At 45.7% G+C, this 10,393-nt stretch overlaps 1 non-coding gene across 1 annotated transcript; it reads left to right on the top strand.

Annotated features, from left to right (window-relative positions):
• The first annotated feature begins 530 nt into the window (after positions 1 to 530).
• Positions 531 to 619, top strand: trnar-ucg (transfer RNA arginine (anticodon UCG)). The gene is given in 2 exon segments: positions 531 to 567; positions 584 to 619. It is a non-coding gene; the product is annotated as a tRNA-Arg (tRNA).
• The last annotated feature ends 9,774 nt before the right edge of the window (positions 620 to 10,393 follow it).

Here is a 10,393-nt window from a genome sequence, read left to right as displayed (position 1 = left end):
GTAAAACAATCCGGTAGAAAGAGGGGAGAAAGGAGGGAGCCGGTGTGTTTGCTGGGACCTTGCAGAATTCATTTCAGCAGCAAAAGTCCCGGGTTATATTAACCCGAGTGAAACACGCTGTCAGTGAGAGGAAAACCGAACGGCCCTTTTCATCTTTTCATTGGAAACAAAGTAGAGCCGGAAGTGCGGCGAGCAGAGCAGACACACAAGCTCAATGACAGGAGAGCTCGGCCGTCCCTGAGTTTCAGCTCCCGGCTCTTACATTTCCTCATCCACACTGTCTTTACTGTGGATGTTCAGGGATTCCTTGTCGGATCTGAGGACTGTATCCATTAAACATTCTGAGTCAGGAGATCCACACACTCTCTGTTATCAAGATTTATGGGCAGGAATGTTTCAAAACTTTGTCTATTAAATCATTGTATTATTCACAGAACTAATGAGGCAATCGGTTCATTCTTCAGGACTTGAACTTGGTTTGGGTAGACCGAATACTGAGAGGTTCAGCACTTCTCCAATCCTTCGCTATTGGCCGTGTGGCCTAATGGATAAGACGTCTGACTTCGGTGTATTTTATGAAGTTATCAGAAGATTGCAGGTTCGAGTCCTGCTGCGGTCATTTTGGGCGATCAGTGTTCAGCACCGCAGCCTCACAGCTCCAGCGACCCGTGTTCAGTTCTGGCTAATGTCTGTGCGCAGTTTGAGTTCTCCCTGTCACTGCGTGTGTTTCTTCGGACAGCCAAAGACTTGCAGATTGATTGGTAAATTGACTATTGTGAATTGCCCCCAGTGGAGTTAGGTGGTGGGGGATGTGGTCGGAAATATGGGAATAATGTTGGATTAGTATAAATGGGTGGTTGTTGGTCGGCAGAGACTTGGTGGGCCGAAGGGCCTGTTTCAGTGCTGCATCTATTAATAAATAACTGATTTTTTTGATGAAATAACAGAAAAGGTTGATGAAGGGAAAGCAATGGATGTTGTCTATATGGATTTTCAGAAAGCGTTTGACAAACTACCACATAAAAGGCTGGGTAACAAAACTGAGGCTCCTGGAATAGGAGGGTCAGTATCTGCTTAGATTAAAAAATGTATGAAATATCAAGAAAAGCGAGTTGTGGTATTTGGTTGTTTTTCAGAATGGAAGATGCTGAACAGTGATGTCCACAAGGGTCAGTGTCAGGACCACCATATATATAAATGACTTGAATATTGGAATCACAGAATTGTTACTACACAGAAGGAGGCCATTTGGCCCATCGTGTCTGCACTGACTCTCCAAATGAGCAATTCACCGCATGTCACTTCCCCGTCTTCTCCCCATAATCCTGCACATTCTTCCTTTTCAGATAACAGTCTAATTCCCCGATGAATGCTTCAATTAAACCTGCCTCCATCACATTCTCAGGCAGTTCATACTTTAACCACTCGCTGCGTGAAAAAGTTTTACCCCATGTCGCTTTTGCTTCTTTTACCAATTACTTTAAATCTGCGCCCTCTCGTTCTCGATCCTTTCACAAGTGGGAACAGTTTCTCCCTATCCACTCTGTCCACACCCCTCATCATTTTGAATACCACTATGAAATCTCCTCGCCTTCTTTTCTCCAAGGAAAACAGTCCTAACTTCTCCAATCTATCTTCATAACTGAAGTTCCTCATCCCTGTAACCATTCTCATGAATCTTTTCCATAATCTCTCCAATGCCTTCACATCTTTCCTAAAGAGTGGCACCCAGAACTGGACGCAGTACTTCAGCTGAGGCTAGTGTCTTATACAAGTTCAACATGACCTCCTTGTTCTTGTATTCTATGCCTCTATTACTAAAGCCGAGGATACTGTATTCTTTATTAACCGCTCTCTCAACCAATGACTTATACCCCCAGGTCCCTCTGCTCCTGCACCCCCTTTAGAATTGTACCCTTTATTCTATATTGTCACTCCATGTTCTTCTGACCAAAATGAATCAATTCACATTTCTCTGCATTGAACTTCACCTGTTATCTGTCCTCCCATTCCACCAACTTGTCTATGTCCTTTTGAAGCTCTACACTATCATCCTTACAGTTCACAATGCTTCCAATTTTCGTATCATCCATAAACTTTGAAATTCTGCCCTGTACACCAAGGTCTAGGTCATTAATATATATCAGGAAAGGCAAGGGTCCCAACACTGACTCCTGGGGAACTCCACTACAAACCTTCCTCCAGCCCGAAGAACATCCATTGCTCACTACTCTTTGTTTCCTGTCACTCAGCTAATTCCATATCCATGTTACTACTGTCCCTTTTATTCCATGAGTTATAACTTTGCTCACAAGTCTGTTGTGTTGCACTGTATCAAACTCCTTTTGAAAGTCAATAAAAGCAAAATACTGCAGATGCTAGAAATCTGAAATATAAACAAAAAGTGCTGGAAATACTCAGCAGGTCTGGCAGCATCTGTGGAGAGAGAAACAGAGTTAATGTTTCAGGTCAGTGACCATTGAGATGCTGCCAGACCTTTTGAAAGTCCATGTACACCACATCAACAGCATTGCCCTCATCATCCCTCTCTGTTACCTCATCACAAAACTCCAGCAGGACAGTTAAACATGATTTTCCCTTAAGAAATCCATGCTGTCTTTCCTGAATTAACCCACATTTGTCCATGGGACTATTAATTTTGTCCCGAATTATTCTTTCGAGAAGTTTTCCCACCACCGAAATTGAACTGACTGGGGAGTGAGACGAGGTGAGTTGCTTTAGCAGAGAGCCAGCATGGGTTCGTCAGGCCGAATGGCCTCCCTCTGTGCTTTAGCCTTTCTATGATTGTATGATTCTAGCAGCAACTGTTGGTGGAGAGGCAGTGATGCAGGAATGGGTTGACAGAAAGGGAAAAGTCTGGGCTGGTGTGTGTTTGCAGCATTTGCAGCTTGTGTTCGGGTTTGTGAATAAAGGTGATTTGGAAGCTGTGTTCCAAATTGAAGTGGTTATTGGAAGGAAGAAGTTGATGTAAATAAAGAGTAAAACGTGTTAAGATGAAGCGTGGTGTGATTGTGGATAGCAGTAAATATAGTGTTGGTGAATTATTTGTGTTCATAAACATCCACTGCACCCTCTGCTGCAGGCTGCTGTTTATATCCAGCTGTGTATTAGTGCTGTGTGTAAGCGAGATAAATGTTTGTTTCAACGCTGTTTATAAAGCAATAGCATTGCACTCAAACAGTCCCAGACATAGCAACACACGTACAAAAGCAAAATACTGCGGATGCTGGAAATCTGAAACATAAACAGAAAATGCTTGAAATAGTCGGCAGGTCTGGCAGCATCTGTGGAGAGAGAAACAAAGTTAATGTGAGCTGAGGAAACAGACCTGAACTGTTAACTGTTTCTCTCTGCACAGATGCTTCCAGACCGACTGAGCATTTCCAGCATTTTCTGTTTTTATTACAGCAACACCTTTGATCAGCAGTAGCGGTGATAGTGCGAGCCAGGGGGCAGCCGGGAAGGTGCGTTTCACTCTCAAGTACTTACCTGGCGATTCGGCGGACACGGACACGGGGACTGCTGGGTAAGTGAACTTATATATTCGGGCAGTGGCTAAACCCGAAACACTACATGTGTAGTGTCTCCCACCCATCCTCCTCTTCCAACCAAAAAAAAGGACTCTTGTGTGGAGGGTTTGGTAAGGTAAGGTTTTACTTTATATTGTTTTATTCTCTGTTGTCAATTTAGAGCAGAGGGGATGGAAGCTAGGGCAGTTGCATGCTCCTCTTGCAGGATGTTGGAGGAAAGGGTCACCACTTGTGTCCCTGCTGACTTCACCTGTGAGAAGTGCACCCAACTCCAGCTCCTCACAGACCGCGTTAGGGAACTGGAGCTGGAGCTGGATGAACTTCGGATCATGCGGGAGGCAGAGGGGATGATCGAGAGCAGTTATAGGGAAGTACTGACACCGATGTCACAGGATAAAGGTAGCTGGGTGACCGTAAGGGGAGGGAAAGGGAATAGGCGCACAGTGCAGGGATCCCCTGTGGCCGTTTCCCTCAATAATAGAACAAAGAACAAAGAACAAAGATAATTACAGCACAGGAACAGGCCCTTCGGCCCTCCAAGCCTGCGCCGATCCAGATCCTCTCTCTAAACATGTCGCCTATTTTCTAAGGTTCTGTATCTCTTTTCTTCCTGCCCATTCATGTATCTGTCTAGATACATCTTAAAAGACTCCATCGTGCCCGCATCTACCACCTCCGCTGGCAATGCGTTCCAGGTGCCCACCACCCTCTGCGAAAAGAACTTTCCACGCATATCCCCCCTAAACTTTTCCCTTTCACTTTGAACTCGTGTCCTCTAGTAATTGAAACCCCCACTCTGGGAAAAAGCCTCTTGCTATCCACCCTGTCTATACCTCTCATGATTTTGTACACCTCAATCAGGTCCCCCCTCAACCTCCGTCTTTCTAATGAAAATAATCCTAATCTGCTCAACCTCTCTTCATAGCTAGCGCCCTCCATACCAGGCAACATCCTGGTGAACCTCCTCTGCACCCTCGCCAAAGCATCCACATCCTTTTGATAATGTGGCGACCAGAACTGTACGCAGTATTCCAAATGTGGCCGAACCAAAGTCCTATACAACTGTAACATGACCTGCCAACTCTTGTACTCAATGCCCCGTCCGATGAAGGAAAGCATGCCGTATGCCTTCTTGACCACTCTATTTACCTGCGTTGCCACCTTCAGGGAACAGTGGACCTGAACACCCAAATCTCTCTGGACATCAATTTTCCCCAGGACTTTTCCATTTACTGTATAGTTCACTCTTGAATTGGATCTTCCAAAATGCATCACCTCGCATTTGCCCTGATTGAACTCCATCTGCCATTTCTCTGCCCAACTCTCCAATCTATCTATATTCTGCTGTATTCTCTGACAGTCCCCTTCACTATCTGCTACTCCACCAATCTTAGTGTCGTCTGCAAATTTGCTAATCAGTCCACCTATACTTTCCTCCAAATCATTAATGTATATCACAAACAACAGTGGTCCCAGCACGGATCCCTGTGGAACACCACTGGTCACACGTCTCCATTTTGAGAAACTCCCTTCTACTGCTACTCTCTGTCTCCTGTTGCCCAGCCAGTTCTTTATCCATCTCGCTAGTACACCTTGGACCCCAAGCGCCTTCACTTTCTCCATCAGCCTGCCATGGGGAACCTTATCAAACGCCTTACTGAAGTCCATGTATATGACATCGACAGCCCTTCCCTCATCAATCAACTTTGTCACTTCCAGTATAGATATATATATTATACAGTAAGTATACTGTTTTGGATACGGTTGGGGGAGGGGGACCTACCAGTGGAAAGCCACAGCGGCCAGGTCTCTGGCACTGAGCCTGGCTCTGTGGCTCAGAAGGGAAGGGTGGAGAATAGGAGAGCGATAGTGATAGGAGATTCAATGGTGAGAGGAACAGACAGGAGATTCTGTTGTCGCGAATGAGACTCCCAGATGGTATGTTGCCTCCTGGGTGCCAGGGTCAGGGATGTCTCAGATCGAGTCTACAGAATTCTTAAGGGGGAGGGGTAGCAGCCAGAAGTCGTGGTACATATCGGTACCAATAACATAGCTGGGAAAAGGGATGAGGACCTGAAAAGCGAATATAGGGAGTTAGGTTGGAAGCTAAAAGGCAGGACGAGCAGAGTAGTAATCTCAGGATTGATACCGGTGCCACGTGCTAGTGAGGCTAGAAACAGAGAGCGAGTGCAGCTGAACACGTGGCTACAGAGCTGGTGTAGGAGGGAGGGCTTCAGTTATGTGGATCATTGGGATACCTTCTGGGGAAGGTGGGACCTGGACAAGAAGGACGGGTTGCATCTGAACTGGACGGGCACCAATATCCTGGGCGGGAGGTTTGCTAGAGCTCTTCGGGAGGGTTTAAACTAGTTTGGCAGGGGGATGGGAACCGGAGCTATGGATCAGTGGATGGGGTAGCTGTTAAACAGGCAGATACCGAGTGCAGAGAGTCTGTGAGGAAGGTTGGACAGTTGACAGGGCAAAGTTTCAGCCACTATGATGGGTTGAAGTGTGTCTATTTTAATGCAAGAAGTGTCAGGAATAAGGGTGGTGAACTTAGAGCATGGATCAGTACTTCGAGCTACGATGTTGTGGCCATTATGGACACTTGGATATCACAGGGGCAGGAATGGATGTTGGATGTTCCCGGGTTTAGATGTTTCAAAAGGAATAGGGAGGGAGGTAAAAGATGTAGGGGAGTTGCATTATTAATCAGGGATAGTATCACAGCTGCAGAAAGGGAGGTCATCGAGGAGGATTTGTCTACTGAGTCATTATGGGTGGAAGTCAGAAAAAGGAAAGGAGCAGTCACTTTATTGGGAGTTTTCTATAGACCCCCCAATAGCAACAGAGACACGGAGGAACAGATTGGGAGGCAGATTTTGGAAAGGTGCAGAAGTAACAGGGTTGTTGTCATGGGTGACTTCAACTTCCCTAATATTGATTGGAACCTCCTTAGTGCAAATAGTTTGGATGGAGCAGTTTTTGTCAGGTGTGTCCAGGAAGGTTTCCTGACTCAATATGTAGATAGGCCGACTACAGGGGAGGCTATGTTGGATTTGATGCTTGGCAACGAACCAGGCCAGGTGGCAGATCTCTCGGTGGGATAACATTTCGGAGATAGTGATCACAACTCCCTGACCTTTACTATCGTCATGGAGAGGGACAGGAGCGGACGGGATGGGAAAATATTTAATTTGGGGAGGGGGAATTACAATGCTATTAGGCAGGAACTGGGGTGCATAAACTAGGAACAGATGTTCTCAGGGAAATGCAAGACAGAAATGTGGAGGTTGTTTAGGGAGCACTTGCTGCGACTGCTGGATAGGTTTGTCCCGATGAGGCAAGGAAGGGATGGTAGAGTGAAGGAACCTTGGATGACAAGAAATGTGGAACAGCTAGTCAAGAGGAAGAAGGAAGCTTACTTAAGGTTGAGGAAGCAAGGATCAGACAGGGCTCTAGAGGGTTACAAGGTAGCCAGGAAGGAACTGAAGAATGGACTTGGGAGAGCTAGAAGGGGACATGAAAAAGTCTTGGCGGGTAGGAGTAAGGAAAATCCCAATGCGTTCTACACTTATGTGAGGAACAAGAGGATGGCCAGAGAGAGGATAGGGCCGATCAGGGATAGTGGAGGGAACTTGTGCCTGGAGTCGGAGGAGGTAGGGGGGTTCCTAAATGAATACTTTGCTTCAGTATTCACTAGTGAGAGGGACCTGGTCGTTTGTGAGGACAGCGTGAAACAGGCTGATATGATCAAACAGGTTGATGTTAAGAGGGAGGATGTGCTGGAAATTTTGAAAGACATGAGGACAGATAAGTCCCTGGGGCCAGACGGGATATACCCAAGGATATTACGGGAAGCGAGGGAAGAGATTGCCGCGCCTTTGGCGATGATCTTTGCGTCCTCACTGTCCACTGGAGTAGTACCAGATGATTGGAGGGTGGCAAATATTATTCCCTTGTTCAAGAAAGGGAATAGGGATAACCCTGGGAATTACAGACCAGTCAGTCTTACGTAGGTAGTGGGCAAATTATTGGAGAGGATTCTGAGAGACAGGATTTATGATTAGTTGGAAAAGCATAGTTTGATTAGAGACAGTCAGCATGGCTTTGTGAGGGGCAGGTCATGCCTCACAAGCTTTATTGAATTCTTTGAAGATGTGACAAAACACATTGATGAAGGAAGAGCAGTGGATGTGGTGTATATGGATTTCAGCAAGGAGTTTGATAAGGTTCCCCATGGTAGGCTCATTCAGAAAGTAAGGAGGCATGGGATACAGGGAAAGTTGGCTGTCTGGATACAGAATTGGCTGGCCCATAGAAGACAGAGGGTGGTAGTAGATGGAAAGTATTCAGCCTGGAGCTCGGTGACCAGTGGTGTTCCGCAGGGATTTGTTCTGGGACCTCTGCTCTTTGTGATTTTGATAAATGACTTGGATGAGGAAGTGGAAGTCTGGGTTAGCAAGTTTGCCGATGACACGAAGGTTGCTGGAGTTGTGGATAGTGTGGAAGGCTGTTGTAGGTTGCAACAGGACATTGACAGGATGCAGAGCTGGGCTGAGAAGTGGCAGATGGAGTTCAACCTGGCAAAGTGTGAAGTGATTCATTTTGGAAGGTCGAATTTGAATGCAGAATACAGGCGCAAAGACAGGATTCTTGGTCATGTGGAGGAACAGAGGGATCTTGGGGCCCATGTCCATAGATCGCTCAAAGTTGCCACCCAAGTTGATAGGGTTGTTAAGAAGGCGTATGGTGTGTTGGCTTTCATTAACAGGGGGATTGAGTTTAAGAGCCACGAGGTTATGCTGCAGCTCTATAAAGCCCTGGTTAGACCACACTTGCAATATTGTGTTCAGTTCTTGTCGTCTCATTATAGGAAGGATGTGGAAGCTTTAGAGAGGGTGCAGAGGAGATTTACCAGGATGCTGCCTGGACTGGAGGGCATGTCTTACGAAGAAAGATTGAGGGAGCTGGGGCTTTTCTCATTGGAACGAAGAAGGATGAGAGGTGACTTGATAGAGGGGTACAAGATGATGAGAGGAATAGATAGAGTGGATAGCCAGAGACTTTTTCCCAGGGTGGGTAGAGCTATCACCAATGGGGCATAATTTTAAGGTGATGGAGGAAGGTTTCGGGGAGATGTCAGAGGTAGGTTCTTCACACAAGAGAGTGGTGGGTGCGTGGAATGCACTGCCAGTGGTAGTAGTAGAAGCAGATACATTAGGGACATTTAAGCATCTCTTGGATAGGTACATGGATGATAGTAGAATGAAGGATATGCAGGTAGTTTTGATCTTAGAGTAGATTAAAGGTTCGGCACAACATCGTGGGCCGAAGGGCCTGTACTGTGCTGTACTGTTCTATGTTCTATCACACAGGTGTTGGGAGGCTCAGCCTGGCTACGCAATGTTACAAGGACGCTGAGTGACACCATCGACAACGGGACAGGGAGAAAAACACACAGGAAACTAATAGACTGTGAGGAAGCAAAATTGAGGAACGGAGAGAGAGAGACAGACAACGAAACTGAGATGGAGAAACAAGGCATTTGTATGATTGTGTTCTCCCTGTTGTGTCACGGTATTTCCTGTTGTGTAAATATGTTTTCTGTTGTGTAAAGATGTACCCTGTTGTTGTGTCAAGGTTTTCCCTGTTCTTGTTGTATTTTCTGTTCCTGACCGTCTCCTCACTGTGACCATTTGTCCTGGTTTTCTTGTGGCCAACATCACCATCTGTTGGTGGAGAGGAGACTCTGCAGGAAGGGGTTGACAAAGTGGGAGAGACTCGGCTGGTCCGTGTTTTCAGCTTGTGTTCGTGTAAGCAAAAGTGATTTGTTGTTGATTGATGTGTTCACGAGAAGGAAAAAGCTGATTGCAATCGAGCGCATCTTGCTATGATGGGGAAACACTTGATATTTTGAAAGTGCACGGTTGGTGTCACTGCCAAACATAAATAGCAGAGAATGGCTTCGATCCATCGACTTCTGGGTTATGAGCCCAGCACGCTTCCGCTGCGCCACTCTGCTAACTGCTAGCTTAAATTTTAGCTGCCCGTTAGTGAAATATGTTCATTTCCCCAATGTTTTTATAAAAATAGGATTGCGGTCGGATTTCTCAAGAATCCCGGACTCAGCAACACACGTGCTGACGGACTCACCCTCACTGCACAATGACACAAGGACACTGAGTAACAGCACCGACAATGAGGCAGGCAGAGAAAGACACACAGAAAACCAGGAAGGGATTATCAGGACTCAGAAAGGAACAGACAGAGAAAGACACAGAAAACCAGGAAGATATTATCAGGACCCAGAAAGGAACAGACAGAGAAAGGTACTGAGCAAACCAGCAAGAGACAGCGAAAGACTGATGATTTATGTAATTGTGTTCTCTGTTGTGTAAAGATGTTCCCTGTGTTCTTTTAAAGATATTTCTTGCTGTGTAATATGTTCTCTGTTGTGTAACTATATTCGCTGTTGTGTAAAGATGTTCTCTGTTATTGTGTAAAATGGTTCCCTGTTGGGTCAAGATCTTCTCTGTTGTGTAAATATGATCCATCTTGTGTAAAAGTGTTCCCGGTTGTTTAAATATGTTCCCTGCTCTGTAATGTAGAGCTGAGTCTGCACTAATGGAATTGCTACAGTGTCTTCCAGTCTGATACTGGATGAGGGCTGGAATGTGATCCAACGCACAGTCTATACAAATTGAATTGCTATTGTATCTTTTAGTTTCACAATCCGGGGGAGTTTTAAACTGAATTATCAGTTTGTATCTCAGGTTATACTATCTTTCAGATTCTCTCAATCTGATATCGCATTTGAGATTTAGACTTAAGAAAGGATG

This window comes from Heterodontus francisci, unplaced genomic scaffold, assembly GCF_036365525.1.
Source record: "Heterodontus francisci isolate sHetFra1 unplaced genomic scaffold, sHetFra1.hap1 HAP1_SCAFFOLD_286, whole genome shotgun sequence".
NCBI classification, from domain to species: Eukaryota; Metazoa; Chordata; class Chondrichthyes; order Heterodontiformes; family Heterodontidae; genus Heterodontus; species Heterodontus francisci.
Note: the sequence above shows the minus strand (reverse complement) of the source record. Positions and strands in the feature narration are given on the sequence as shown.